At 39.8% G+C, this 15,993-nt stretch overlaps 1 long non-coding RNA gene across 1 annotated transcript in view; it reads right to left on the reverse strand.

The window, feature by feature from the left end:
- Window positions 1-15,993, reverse strand: part of LOC306802149 — a 189,163-nt gene that overhangs the window by 13,894 nt on the left and 159,276 nt on the right. The gene's annotated exons all lie outside the window — the stretch shown is intronic.

Here is a 15,993-nt window from a genome sequence, read left to right on the forward strand (position 1 = left end):
TTTCTAGCATCTAGTAGAGGCAAAGTAACCACTCACTCTTCCCTGAGGTATTCTCACTCCTAATTACAAGAAACCATCTAAATGTTTCACCCAGAAGGATGATATTGCAAAGCAACAACTAAACATAGACTTAAACACAAGTATTTTGTCACGTAAATCTTTCCCTTCCATGTGGCTTTTTCCTACTTCTCAATCTTCTTGAGGATGTTTGAGGACTTAGATAACAGAGAGTAACCTGTCTATTTGTAGTGGAGAGACAGAATGATTTGAAACCGGCTTATCTCAGGGTCATATCCTGCCATTGATTTTTTTCAGCACTCCCTATTGATTCCAGTGGTGAGTTCCACATACAGATCAATACCAGGATATGGCCTTTATTTATTAGTACACTTCTGGTCCTTCCACTCAACCCTAATGCTTCAAAACACGTGGAATTAATTACAGCATTCAACATTACATTGGCCCTGCTGTCTTTAGAGGAGAGCTAAGCCTTCATTTGGTCAACAGAATAATTTGCAAGGATTGTTTGGTGACTCCTGCCATTGATCCAGAAATAGATCCTGTGACACATTCTTTAGGGGCAGGGCTGGAGGATAGGAACAGAGATATGTGGATAAGCATGTCCTTTGGTTTACCAGCACTCCCCACTTGCAGTAGCATTAATTGTGTCTTAACAATGAAAAGTTCTCTGCATTGAGTCAGTGGTCTGATTGTCCTGACCTAGCCTGATCTTAGACATCATGTACTAAAGAAATATATGTTGGGCACTTGGCTGAGAGTTCCCCTACTATTCATTTCTGAGCTTCATTAACATCTTTTATTTATCAGGTCAGGCACATAGGAATTGGAATTTTCAAGGAGTTTATCAAATATGCATTTTTACTTCCTAGGGCTTGGAAGAGGAAGAAGCTGAAGCTGACCTGGAAAATTTTGCATACATTCTCCAACAGCTGCCAAGAGCAGGACTAATTTCAACACAGTTTTTTAGTGGTTCTGATTCAAGGCCTTGGCCCCATGCTGCAACTGAGCCCTACAGCTTTTCTGCAGGGCTCAGGTTTGATACAGATTTCCATCTGCACAGAAATTGAAAGGTAAAGTGCTTTTAAAGACAGAGTGCCTTTTCCATTGTCCCTCAGCACAGAATTTCTTCACAGATGCAGGCATGGGTAAAAACTCACCATGGGACTAAACTGAGTATTCTGCCTCCTGAGAAATCAGATCTTCTACTAAGAGTTATCACTTCCTTACCAAGTGTTATGCCCACATTACCTTTCTACACTCTGCAAAATAGCACCAAGATAACTACTCTCTGCATTCAGAAGACTTTTTCTCTAAAAACAGAAAACCAAATAATCTTGCTAGTATTTCTAGAATTACACTAGAGGCAGAGAAGAAGATGAACAGCCCAAAATTTTCATCTAGTACACAATCAGTGCATCCTGGTATTGGGATGCAATAAACCAACAGCTATTTTTACAAGTACTGCCTGTACCTGAGTACATTTGATTTAACCCAAGTGGGTAAAGGAACAAATGAGCAAAGAAAGTGCAGAGGGAAAACAGAGCTTCAGCATTTGTTGAACTACCTTGGAGCCCTAGGAAAACATCAGTGCTTTATTGACTTTGCTTCTCTTGTTCTCCTTTACATCACTGGAGGGTCTGGCCTGTACTTTAAGGAAATGCTGCTCCTTTTCAATTGTTAAATAGTGACAAAGTCCAGGTGACCCTAAGGCAGAGCCTGAGTGGTTTATGTCAAGCCTGGAGACAGTGACTCATGGAGTCACAGATGATCAGTTGATAAATGCCACCGGTATCAGAAACTTGGCCATTAACATGAGTGATGTGAGAACCAAGAGGTTAAGTAAAAGCTACCTCCATAATGAGTGTGTGATACAGAAAAAGAAACGTTTTGACCCAGGCTTGGGTTTTTGGTTTTGTTTCTCTTTTCTCTTTAAGGTGGATGTGAGTTAGTAACTTTTGCTTGCTTTGTAAGTTCTTTCTTAATGCAAGGTACATTTTTCATGGGTGGGAAAAGGCTACAAGAAAGGTTAGAAAGAGCTTCAGATGAACTTCCAGGAGGCCCACTAGGATTTCTCTCTATTTTTTTTTCCCCCAACATTCTGCTGCAAAGATGCAATGTGTTTGCCACAAAACTTCTGGGTTTTGGAATTGCTTTTGCTTCATAGTGACTCAGAAGCTGTTTTTAACATGTTTCTAGGAAAGAGGAAACTGTGTAATTAGATTCATTACAAGCAATAAGTCCCCTTATCTACAGTCAAACATAAGACCTAGGACTTTGCTGAAGCAGAGCCCTCACAGAATCTTCCAAAGTTTTACTGCTTGAATGTATTAGCAACACCTTAGATAATCACTCTGATCAGTCTTCTTAGCTGCAATTCAAGAATTCAATATGCCATTCAAGTCATTGTGTCCCACTTTTCTAGACTTCAGCAATTTAATGCAAAAAAACCCTACAATTTAGAAAAACTGTGGGGAGCTTTGGCTGCCAACATGCAAAATCTTACAAATTATCAAAGCAGAATCTAGTATTTCATAGTGGGGATAAGTAGTTCTGAAGCATTTGTATGAAAAGAATTTATGCTGTATTTTTAGTGCACCATACATTTACAGTGATATTTCTTTTCTTCATTATCTTATTTTAATAAGAAAGAAGAGAAAACAGTTTAGGCTGCTAAAATTACAGATGGATTTGTGAGAATGCAGTCCACTCATCAGAGGATTTAAATAAATATAGTGAAAGGGGTAAGAAGGCTTTAGGCATAACAGAGGAAGCCCTTTACAAGGCTGAGTATTTAATATATTTCACTCCAGTAAACATATTCTGTTCTCTCTCAAGAGGAGAGGCTAAAGTACAACTGCTCACATATTCATCATCAATAATATGAACCATTAACAGAAATCCATTTCACAGTAACAAATATCTTCCTGTTATATTTCAGTTTGAAATCAAGCTATTATTTGCCTACAAATAAAAGGAAGTGAAGAAGAGTTTCCTTTTCTCTTTCCCTGTTCAAAATAATTTTCATTTAATTATTCATGCTCTCCACGCTCTGCCTTGCTGGCCCCACACACACATCAGGGTTCTGGCAAGGTTTGATTTCCCCTACATGATCCTCCCTTTCACCTCTCCCATGCCAGCTTTGCTCTGCTATCCAAATTGCTGAAACTGAAAGTTATTAACCTATCTATTGGAAGAGATGCTCCAAACTTGACTGAACCAGCCCTGAACAACCTGGTCTAGCTGGACCAAGCTTGAGCAGGGAGATTCTCATGGTATAATTAAAGGAACTATATATTGGGTTTGACCTTTGGAACCAGATAGAAGAAAAATTTTTATCTCAAAACTGAAGATTCAAATGAATTTTACATTAAAAAATCAGAATTGCTAAGAATGAAAAGTTTTTGCCTCATATTAGGCCATGATAAGGTGAAAATGCTGACTTTTTTTTTCCTTTTTATAATATTGATATTCATATCAACCAAAGCTTCCAGACCTGGAAACAAAGTCTTGGATTTCCATCTTGCATTTCTGGGCCTGGAAAATTGGGTAACATGCTGTACTCAGAAATTATTTGACATTATTCATTTGAAATGAAGAAGTGATATTTGGCTAGAAGTATGAGGAGGCCCATTCTGTGACTTAGAAATTCAACATCTGGTGGAAGAAAAGAGCCAATAAGCAAATTTTGCAACATTTGTGAGCAAGATGCAAACTTGTAAGAGGATTACATTCCTGAATCTGCAGCATGCAATCCATCCATTTTAGATCATCTACCAACACAGCACTCCCAAAAAGCAGGCAGCACATATTGCAGTGATTAGTAAATATTTAAATGGCTTAGCACACTCACAGGAAATCAGAATTGTCTCCTTCATGTCACATAAGAAAAGCAGAGCAGCAAAGGAGAGGATCCTTATGAGCAAAGGAAAGAATTTGAAGAAATTTGAAAGGAGATGTTGAATCTGTTAGAGTGGCAGATTGGAGATTATTTTGAAATGTTGGGGTTATGATAGTGTGTGAAATCCCCCTTCTTCACAAGGAAACAAACAAAATTAGAAGGAAGAAACCAACAAACACAAAAGTGCGTATTGTCATTTGTGCTGACTCTTTGGCTCCTAATAAATGACCTGAGCTGTCTGCAACACCAGAGCACTCACCAGTTTGAAAGTCCTGAAACTTTTCCAGAGGCTGTTTTGTTTATTTCTGTTGTAGTCAAACCCACTTAACAGGGCACTGTGATAAACACCACTTTCCCTTGAGTTGTCCTGATGGCCAAAGACTGAGTGCCAGGTGCTCTCAAAATGCAGTAAATAATTGTCTGTCTCATTCACTCAAGAAGCAGAGCTGCCATTCTGTGCAAGCCTGCTATGTTTTCCTGATCTACCTGCTGGCTGCTGCTCTTACTTTGTTGTTTTCTTTTGTCATGTATTAATGGGTTAATAAAATTTCAAGCACTTTGTATGATGTTCAGTCAGGCAGAAATGACTCAAAGCCCCAGAAGGACCACAAAGGCTTGAAGTTTTAAAGGTCAGATCTTAACAGGGCCATCACTCTGGAGTTTAAAGTCAGAATATGTCAGGGTAGACTGGTCAACCTGAATAATAACAGGCATGACATAAACTCTGGTTTCTGACCTGGATACATGGCAATGTTTATAATTTTTTTCCTCTCCTGAAGTGAGAGAGATATAGTGGAAAACATACTCAGTGTTGTGGGATTTGTGGATAATAAAAACAATCTGCTTATATGTGTTTACTAGGATTTGTCATAGAGCAAAAGGTGAAAAAAACATCCAGAAAGAGTCTCAGAGACAGCTTAAAGCTCATGGTTGGTGTCCATATGGAACAGATGTGTGTTTTACTCTGTGAGTTCTTGGTGTTCCTGGACTAAACTGAAATATTCAGGGTTTTGCTGAGGCTCCCTAGGGCTGTTCTGCTGAGGCATCATCCTGTCTGTGGAGAGCAGCACTGACAGGCTCCTGCTTTGGGTTAGGGTCTGCACAGCACCAAATTTCTGCCACCCTGGACCAGATCCACAGCCCCTGGCCTTGATTTAGGACTGGTGCTTTGCCTATGATGGCTACCTAGAGGTTTTTCTTTTCAACACAGCAGGTATATGAGAGCTCATGTAACAGAGGGTGTTTATAACAGAGTGCACATCCTTTCTTAATCAACACAAAGATTGCTGTGGGAAGGCAAAGCTTATTTCATCCAAATACTCTAGCTGAAGGAACAGTTGAATAAAATCAATAAAGAATTGATCTAAAGCTTCCATGAGGTTCAAACACTATCAGAAATCTGGGTTTGAAACTGTCGATTTGTCAGTGTCCTTAGATTTTTTTTTCTAATCCATCTCATGAATTTAAAGATGAGCTTCCAGTCCAAATGAGGACTCACATGTTGCAAACAGTTTGACAGAAAATGTGTATTACAAAACCTCCTGTTTCTCAGTAAGCAGATAATGACCCGGTCAGAGAAAATGCTGGCAGCAATTTTCAAAGGACTCTCAAAGACACTTTGGGTATGTCTAAGTGACCTCGGTGATTCAGAGGACTCTGTGACCTCAGAGTGACTTTGGAAAACACTTTTGCAAGCTGGAATGAGAGTTTCTGTGCATCTCTCCAGAATAAGCATCTCAACTGGAATAAATGAGAGAACCCAGCACGGTGGGCCTGCCAGGCTTTTTTTCAGGAGGCCCATGCCATAGGGGGAATTTGATGGGTAGGGACACAGCTGGCAGGAGCAGTCCTTCACAATGAGCAGGGCTCCACCCAGGGCTGGACACAACCAAGAGATCTGGGGTTTCCACATATCCAACTCCCACACCCACCCCCAGGAGTCTCCCAGGAGCAATCACCATAGCTCTCTGCTACCTGGGGCATCATTCAGCTCCTTTTGGGGGGCTACACTCCCTACACCCACCCAGCTCTTGTCCCCCAGGGAAGTGGATACCACTAATTTTAATCATCTGGATAATGCTAATCCATAAAACAGAGAATGGAGTAACTTTAGCTACTGTAGTTGTGAGTTACTGATCAACCTCTGTGTTTAACTCTATATTTTCCCTTGCAGCTATTTAGCACAAAGTGAGTTCTTGCTTTTTCAAAAGATGAGATGGCTGCCCATCAAAAACAATTGTCAGCATGGGAAAAGAATGGCTGTCCCCTTTTGGTTAGAGACAAACCTTACTACAAGTGGGAAAAAAAAATAGACAGTCACAGTTTAATAGTTTTAGTGCCATAATAAACTGAAGTTATATTGCAGTGCTGTCTGCAGAGCCTGGCAAAAGCAAGCAACCCATCCACCAGGGTAGACCCCTGTCTCCATATAAATGCCTACTAAAAAGCTAAATCACCTTAGAGGAAGGATTTTACTGTCCTCCTGCTAAAGGAGCTTTATGAGCCATTTGTTCAGTTCAACCCTGTGTCTTGTCAAGAGCACCAGCTGTATACTGCACTTGTCAGCATTTGTTCTCACATCCTATTCACTTGTATATTTTTATACATTGACAGCTTCTATCATCAAATTTAATGACCTCTTTTAGTCAAAGAAGTAACTGACTACTGAGATCTTCCTTTATTTGCAAACCAATTCCTCAACAAGCCCTTAGACAATTAAAAAGCATGTTCATTTTGTGTAGAACAGACAAGAATCAGAAACCATCTACATGGCACCAGGACAGGTGCATAAGGAGAAGACACAGGGGCTACCAACTTTTTAAAAAAATAAAAAGTATTTTTATCTGATTTTATCTTTTCATCTTTATCTCTGCCTTCAATGAAAATTTATGTTCTGCAAAAGATTTCATACTGAACAAATTTCTCTATGAGCCTGAATCACACCTGATGCTTTATCAGTTCCTTTGAAACATTTTCCTCCATTTCAACCACAAAGAAATCATCTGAGGCCTGGTGAGACGTGTTTCCAACTTTATAACAAACATTTCCAATATTCCTTATTGTTTTCCTCTTGAAATTCACACAGAGCTGTGCAGACCCTGAGAATATCAATGTATTTGCATCAGGACAAAGTCACATTTGGATATGCAAGTCTCAGGAGTCAACGACATCCCAAAAAATAAATGTACAGAATGTAGATTGCAGTTATTAAGATTATTGGTTCAGAAAGGGAAGATGCAGTTTCCACCACTAGCATGGAATCCAGCACCTGAAGGAATAGAAACTCTTATACCAGATGTAATTAAGCAAAATGCAGCTTACAGAATTGACTGGGTATTTTGGAACCATTAAAAGCAGAACAATTCATGCTCCTCTATTTATTTATTCCCACGGTGGCACAAATGAGTAGCATTGAAGTGTCACAGATTGTGACAGAACATCTCTGAGAAATCTCTTTACATAATTAGATATTGGGCCATTTCCTCAAATGTGGATTTTTAAGGAGAATTTCCTAAGGGGAATGCATACAGGTCTACTTGTTTTCAACAAAATCTTTCCTCTGTAGGGCGGGGAGCAGATAAAATTCTTGCAGAGACTGTTTTGCAAGAAAAGCATTTCTGCTGCCTGTGCCAGTTCCCAGCCGGTGGAACACATCTTGGAACAGGTCTCTACTAGACCCAGAGGTGGAACTGAGTTTGGCAAAACAAAGACCAGGTTCCAGAAACAAAGAGAGTCCTGTGAATAACCGATCCACTACAAAAGAAAAGGAAATCGAAGGGGAGGGAGCTTCTTCAGGCTGCATTGTAATGCTACTTCAAGAGATTAACTCACCAAGAGAGGTAAGGAGTCTGCTCCCTGGTAAAGCTACTGTACAGAGGAGAATTTAACATACATTTAAAATAGACCAGCTTCACAGATGGGTGTGCAATGTTCTTTGCTATGTCACTCGTGGAGTCATGAAAAAACCACATTGAAAAACCCTATTATGCCAGAAGTCAGTTTAATACCACTGTAGATCATATCTTTTGGCTGATCACATTATGCCACCTGAGATGGACACAGATTTGGTCTGCAGCAGGTTATTTTTGCCATTTATATAGGCAGTGATTCAGATCTCAATTGTCTCACCTGTATTTTACATGTCCATGGAAACAAAGCCAAGGGCTGAACTCCTCCAGGCTGCCTGCAGACAGCTGGTTCTCAGAAAAGCAGGACGACCTGCACCTAATCTGACAATCATCCCTCCTCCCAGTCCCTGGGCTTTCAACAACACTGAGAAGAAGCCAGGATGTGGTAATGATTTGCTTCCACAGCCTGATGCTGCCATGAGAAGCACAGATAAAATAGGCCACAATCCCTTTCAGCAGAGGAAAACATATTTATTGTTAGTTAAATAAACCAACCCGATTTTATTCCTTTCTACTTAACTCAAACAGACTAGCTGAGCTCCCTAAACAGCTCCTCCAAGCTTCAAGATAATAAAATGTACTGCTTTGTCTTTTAAAATACCTGGAACATGAATTCACTCAAACTCATACAAAGTAATAAGAAGCCTGCAGACTGGCCTGGGTAATAGGTGATCAACATGTATTTCTTAAACCTCATGACTATTAAGCACAATATACAAAAATCTTTTTGATTTTCTGTTTTGGTCTGGTTTTATCTGGGGGATTTTTTGAGAATTGTGTGGGGCTTGTTTTCACAGGGACTCTGCAGATATTTTTATTAGAAAGCCTCTGGCCACACAATTGTCTCCAGGTCACCATGAAATGTCCTCAGACACCTGCTCAGGAGTGTGCAGTTATTCCATCTGTGCCTCTCCTCCTGTACACAGCTCCTTCATACCCTGCCAGTGCATTACATAAGCTCCCCAGGTCTCCAAGCACTTGAGTCTATTTGACCTAAATAAACAACCAATTCTGCCACCTCTAAGCAGACCACAACATTTTTCCATGCACCTCTTCTCACAGTACAGTACTCCATTCAGTGAGGAGCTCAGTTCTGCAGAAATGGCTGGAAAATCCAAGCCCTTCCATCTGCTCTCTGCTCTGAGAACCACTTTGGTGGCTGGATTGAGAATTTCAGCAGTGGTATTTGATCACCTCACTAATATCTCAAAGCCCTAATTTAAACTCCATAAAACAAGCCAGGCTTCATGGAGCAGCAAAATGCTCTTTACTCGCTTGTATAACAAAACAGGCTCATGATTAATTATATCAAGTATAATCAAAATCCTACGCACTATTAATTTAAGATAGGAAATACAGCAGTAAAATAAGATAATATCTGCTACTGTAATTTCTTTCCCTGAGGACTTTGCTACCATAGGCCCAAAGAAATAAATGACAGGCAAGGCCGTTACACCCTTTTTTATTTTGCTACCTAGCATTCACTGTGCAAATGCATAGTTTTTTCTTTATCCCTGCTAACTCTGATTTTTTTGCCAGAAATGTTAACAAGATTTTCTCTCTAGTAAGTACAGTCTGTTGCATATGTGGTGCCACTGGTATGGTATAGAAAGCACAGAGTTAAGGAAGTTCATAGATTAATCTACTCTGATCCCACACCTTCCATCAAAAAGCCTTCCTTTCCTCTGTGTGCTCATGTGCCTGTAAGAACATTCTGAATTTGTTCCATTACTTTTTTCCAGTCTTATTCACCAACTGGACTTGACACTGCTACATTTTTTTTTCAATATAAAGCACTTAGGATATCTTTTGAAATAGTCTAAGAGCTTCCTCGTGCAAAGCATCATGAAAATTCTGGAGAAATCCTAATCCTATTAAGATCAATGGTATCTTTGCCATGCACTTCAACACTGCCAGGATTAAGACCCCTGTTGATTTACGATGATGAGATGCTGTTTGGATGATAAGTATTCCTGAGAGGAGGTTTGGGTAAGCAGCCAATCAAAATTATTTATCAGTCCAGCCTCAGCTGTGGCTTTTCCCTAATTTACATAAAACAACTCATGATTTGAGTTTCTGGGGAAAAAATAAATCAGGTAAGTTTAGCTTCGTTTCTGGTTTCACTGAAAAAGTTACACCGAACTTTGGTATGTCACTGTTTGCTTAAAAAACATTCTTTCTGAATTCCTCTACACTCTTTTCTATTCCTCTGAAGAGTTTTAGGTCATTCTTGCTCGAGATGAGTGGATTTCATCAAGCTGTAGAACTACTTTGATGGTCTGGAGTGTATTTTACTGGGTCATGGATTTGCTGCCTATAACATTTGCTTAAGGAGCATGTCAGCACATCTCAAACAAAAACAGTCCTGTCATTTGAGTGCTTTTATCAGGCTTTGCTGTTCTGGCATGAGATGAACCACGAAACTTATTACGTACCCCTTTAAATTATTACTTTACTGGGACAAATGAATGAAGTTAAATTTGTATTTGGGGCTGTTTGCTGGTGTTTTTGGCTGGTAAAACCATGAAGTTTTAGTCTGTGGTGGCTGGTGGGTCGAGCTTGCTTGTCAGTTTTCTTTTGCCTTATGTGTGTTTGAGTGTGTGGTTTGGTGTTTGTGTAGTAGGGTGTTTTTAAAGTTGGCATGTTTGGCTTTTGCACTGTGAGCTGTTGGATCTTTATTCAGTCTGGCTTCTGCCATCACAGTTAGGTGTCAGACCCACAACATTATGGGTGAGGTAAAGATGACAAATAAAAAAAAGTGAGTCTCAAATTTCCTACAGTATACACTCTACTGAGATTCTTTAGATTATGTCCAAAACTCATAAGAGTTTCTAAAAACTCTGATATCATCTATCCAGACCACTATGCCACTCCACTTCAAAGCTGCTGGTAATTTTCAATGTATCTTCTAGTCTGTTTGCCTAAGAATATTCTAAGAATCCAGCAGGACAAATAATCAGGGTTAATTCTGACTATAACAACATCAACTTTTATTTATACCAAAGTTCCAGGGAGGGTATCTCCCCTTTTAGTGCAGATGAATTATTTAAAAGGGAGGAGGGGAGAGATAGGATCATAACCAAAGTACGTGCCTTATCAAAATTGTCAGGGCTTTTACATTCCATTTCCTTGTGATAAGACTCTTGTGCTGAGCTGGTATTCGGAAGTGAGCCCAAAGGGCTGACTGATAAGTTTACATAAGGAAGGAAATAATCAATTTAGGGCTGTTACTGAATGAGCTCTTATCATGTTCATTTCCTCACTATTGCTTCTCAAGCTAAATATTACATGTTTAGGAGCAACTTCAAAAGATTTAACATTCTAGCCTCTGCATTTTATTAAGGAAAACTCTTTCAATAGCACAAAGCATTTGCTTGCAGCACAATAAGAGCACAATTCATGCATTGGCAAACTTGCATTTTAAGACACTAATATTTATGTATATTATTTAAGGAAGGTTACACTTTTTCCAGCTTGCTATCTAATATTTGAAGCACAGAAGAGAGATCCTAAAAGGTACTAATAGGTAGTATACTAAATTCCCATCTGTAGATTTGCTTCTCCTTCTCCTGTAATGTGCTTTGTTTAACTGCATTAGTCTACTTTTTCTCCAAAAAAGATGGGTTTTTTAAGACCCTGATGACAAGAGCATGATTTGTGGGTGCACATGACTTGTCATGCTAAAATTTTAAAATGTGGCTCCTATTTTGAGTCTGCATTAAACCATAAAAAAAGTACATTGTGTCTGCTGACTGACTGTAGCCCCTTTGTCCACAGCAGCTTTGCAGTGCTTCTGAGAGCTTCATGCAGGGCAGAATCTTTTTCACGAGATCAAAATGGAATTACTGGGAAAGAGTGGGGAGGGAGAGTCCCAACTTAAACAGAATTATGGTAGCTTTCAAGTTGGTTGTATCATGTATTCCAGTGTAAAGCAACTACAGATTTAAAATGCTACAGCTTTCATATGATGTCATTGTTTATTTCTCTTTACTTGACCTGGTTCCTACCTTGCTCACAGTCAGCACTGAGGAGGGTTTGCTCAGGTCTTAGCTGGGTTGTTTGGTTTTCCACAAACACAGATACATTTGTATCCTAAAATATTTTTGACTGCACTGTGTCCAGTCATTAAGAAAAACCACAGAGATCCTCTAACACTGCCATGGCTATAAAACACTTTCCATTGGATGCAACCTGCTACAAGAAAGTGCACCATTGGGCAATTCCCTCTGCCAACAAATTTAACAACAATATCATGATCAAGCTCCAACTGAGAGAAAATCTGGGAAGGAATGTACTTCCTCCCCTGATCCAGTTTCAGACCATCAGGACACTTCACAAGGTTCATCCACTCCACTGTGAGCAGCCTCCTTCCAAAGCTGCCATTACAATTACCTTGCTCATGTTTCAGCACTGTTGGATCCAGGTATTTCACTCTAGCACATCTTTAATTTACAAAACTAGATTTACTTATGGAGCAGACCACTTCCTTTCTGGAAAGATAATATACCTTTCATCACCTGTAATGAATATGTAGCTTAATGAATTTATCAGGAGCCTGCTTGAAAGACCTTGAAATGAAGTGGAATCTGTTCAACAGTTTGCTGCCTCAAGAAAATACAGAACACTCAGCTTGGATTTTATGTAACACAAAGGATGATGCATTTGCATTTAACAGCCAATTTTAAGCAAGAAACTCAATTCTTCTCTCCCTGGGCCCCATGATGTTTGCAGCCTCAGCTAGGCTTTGATCCAAAACCCTTGACCTAACTCTTCAAGGTACAAACACTGTAGCACAGGAATTGTTTGATATGGATGCTCTCTAAACTGTTTCCCAGAGAACATTCACATAAAACAGGCATTGTACTTCAGCAAGCAGCCCTGTCCTTCTGTAGGAAAGCTGACATTCATTTACAGAGAGGGCAGCACAGTTGTCCAAGGATCATCAGGTGCTAAAGAGATGGGCAGGGCCTTCCTGCTGTCCAGCACACCCAGGAAGATGAGGGGATTATTGAAACCACGCAGCAATGAGTAACCAATTGTTTTGAGTGAGACCTTCTGTGGTACCGTGTCTGCACACTTTATAAATCATTGACAGGTTTGTTATGCAAGTGGTCACTGGTACCTTGTAAACAGAGCTTCTCCACGCTCTGTTGATCTTTCCACTGCAATTTGTTGCAGGCCTAATAGCTGTTTAAATAATTCCTGACATGGAAAAGCACAGGCCGGATCCAAAAGTGTAAACCAGAACCCTTAGGCTTAGTTGCTAAATCCAGGCAGCTACCACTGAGCTCAGAGCACTGGAGTGCTTGGCACTGTCAGTGCTGCATGCTCAGGGCCCCCACAGCAAGTTCTGAGCCCCACTTCTAGTCCCTCCATTTAGGGGATCAAAACTGGACATTCTGGGATACTCAAAAGGGAGGTGAAACTTCAGAGGGGAATTGCCAAACAGGGTTTTTAACCTCTTGGATTCAGTCTGTCTGCACATAAAGGACAGAAATACTCCATTCAGGAGGTCAGTTTTGCATAATTTTAATTATTATTGCTGTTGCTGCTGCTGTTGGTCATAATTACTAGACCAGTAACTGTCACACCAGTAACACGAGCTTGTGTCACCTGGTTACTTATAACCAGTAGATTGGTTACTTTTCCTTGCTTTCTATGATGATGAGAAAATCTAAATATACCTGGGCTAATTACACCAAATGCTGTGTACACTGGCAGCCCCTGGAAACAAAGTTTAGTCAGATGGCAATAGATTTCAGTAAAATGCTCTGGATTTACACCAAAAACAATGAGACCAGACTGAATTTTTAATAAATTCACCTGTGTTTGTAATCACAGGCTTACTAGGCTACTACCAAAGTTTCATCTAAAAGTACTAGTGGCAAAAATGGCATTCTGGCCAGAAGAAATATTTTACTTTCAGTAAATAAATTTTCACCTTCCTGCCTAAGAATAATGTTGTTGAATTACAGCTGAAAAGCTCAGAAGCACTTTGCTTCCAATATAAGCTACTAGTAAATGTAAGGGACACTCACTGCAGTTCAAGATCCAGCAGGATCTTCCAATGAGAGGCAAGGAACTCCAGAGAAGCATGATTTAATGGAAAAAATATGATCAAGTGCAACTCACAGTAGAAAAGTTCCTTATATCTCTCTTTTTCAGGGGACATTTTTACTGGTATAACATTAGCTAATTCTGGGAAATGTCAACTCTGCCTACAAAAGGATTAAGAAAAGGGGTTTAGAAAAATATGACACATAAATCAAAGCTCTCCATAAAAATGCAGATGATATTATTCATTTTTTGGGCAAACCAGGGCACTCCATTTCCATCAAGTGTCTGCTCTGTCTCCTTTAGCATAACTTAATAAGTAAAAACAGAGGAAAAGAAAAAACAGCAAAATGCAGATATGGATGGGAAGGTTTACACTTTGCCATGAAACTGATATCCCCACAGAAAACCTGTAATGAAACCTCCCAGCCCTGCCAGAGCTATTTTCCTGCATTTTCATTTTTCAGTGTGCAGGAAGATGTTGCAGCCTGGAGAACTAAATCAGGCATTTGTGATCTCAGTGCCAGCAGCACAATTCCAGAGATCACTGCAGCCACACTCCTGAGGTCCTCACTCAGGCTCCCTCCATCCCAGAGCATCATTCCAGCTGCAGGAGGTTGCTGTGTGCAGCACTCCTGGCGTGGCAGGAAATTGGTCCTGGCATGGTGTACATTTCTCCTCGTTGTTATCGTTATTTTTCATTCACAGAAACAATTTAATAACCAGCAAAGGAAGAAACTGCCATAAGCATTAGGATGTTTTGTCTAGGATCCTGGCTCCAAGCCTGGAATTTTTGTCATTAGGTGATATGATAACATTAGCAAATAATAATGATAATACAAATATGATAAACAATATCAGAAGATAAAAGTAACACAGTGTAAGCACTCTTTGCCTATTTTGTCTTTTTCTCACTTGCATTATGGCACACCACAGATTATCTGCTTTCCTGTATGAGTCACATCAAGTTATATCATTTATCCTTCCACAGGGTTCAGAGGATATCATAAACCATGGAGAGCAAGGCTTGTTCTGCACCCTAATGCAATCTAAAGTGCCTGGTGCTATAATAGTCTGCCTGTTGACTGCTGTGCTTGTGGGGTATTTAAAAAAAAGGAAAACAATGCCTGACTGCAACTTTTTTTTTTTCTCCATTCATACTCCCCTCTAGACCTGATGCTTTCTCTCACTTTCTCTTGTCTATCTTTCCATTGGTCCCTTGTCCCTGCTTCTTCCTTCCTCCTCAGCCTCCAGGGTGAAATTAATCCTTTCTTTTTCCTAAGCCTGACTCTGAACTTGCATCCACAGAACCCTCTAAAAATTATTTGGGGTCCTTTAGGGAGGTGGGGTATACACTGGTCTTAACCAACAGCCTAAAATCATCAAGTGCACCCAAGAATTGCTCTGGGGATAGTGTCCAAGTGACTGTGGAGCCATGCAGCAGATCCCACCAAACACACAACCAAACCAAACAGAAACCACAGAAAATGTGCAAGAATGTATTGAAATATCAGCTATGTCCTCCTCCATTCCTCCCATCTGGTCCCCAGATTTGTGTCACGAAAATCTTTGTAAATGTCATATAACCTTCATTTGAACATGTTAATTCATCAAGTTCTAATTCCATCTACTCCCTGAATACAGTTAATAAATTATATATGCTTATGTTCAATGATTTGGAAACATTTATAATTCAAAATATTCCAATTTCCTCTTTTTTTTTGTAAAAGCTGTGTGATGCTAAGGCAGAAGATAGAGGAGACTTCAGTGTATCATCCTGGTGGAACAGGATGAATTCATTCTAAGGAAGCCAAGTCAGAAAGAGACTTTTTTCACAACCACACTTACAGTCTCTGTGCATTACACTTCCAGCTTACACCACATGGGCTTTTTGTACTTCTATTTGCACAAAAGTTTTGCATGCAAACTGCCACTGCACACCTTATGCACACAATTCTTTACAAACTTTTCTCTGAAAAAAATTGCTTTTTGCAAGTATTGCAAAATTATCAAATATTCCATTGCACATCAAAGTGGGTGAAAACTTTTTTCCATAGTGTGGGCTAAATTTACATTATTCAGTTCTGGTATCAAATAGGTCAAAAGGCATAA

Source organism: Erithacus rubecula (assembly GCF_903797595.1).
Source record: "Erithacus rubecula genome assembly, chromosome: 5".
Lineage (NCBI taxonomy): Eukaryota > Metazoa > Chordata > Aves > Passeriformes > Muscicapidae > Erithacus > Erithacus rubecula.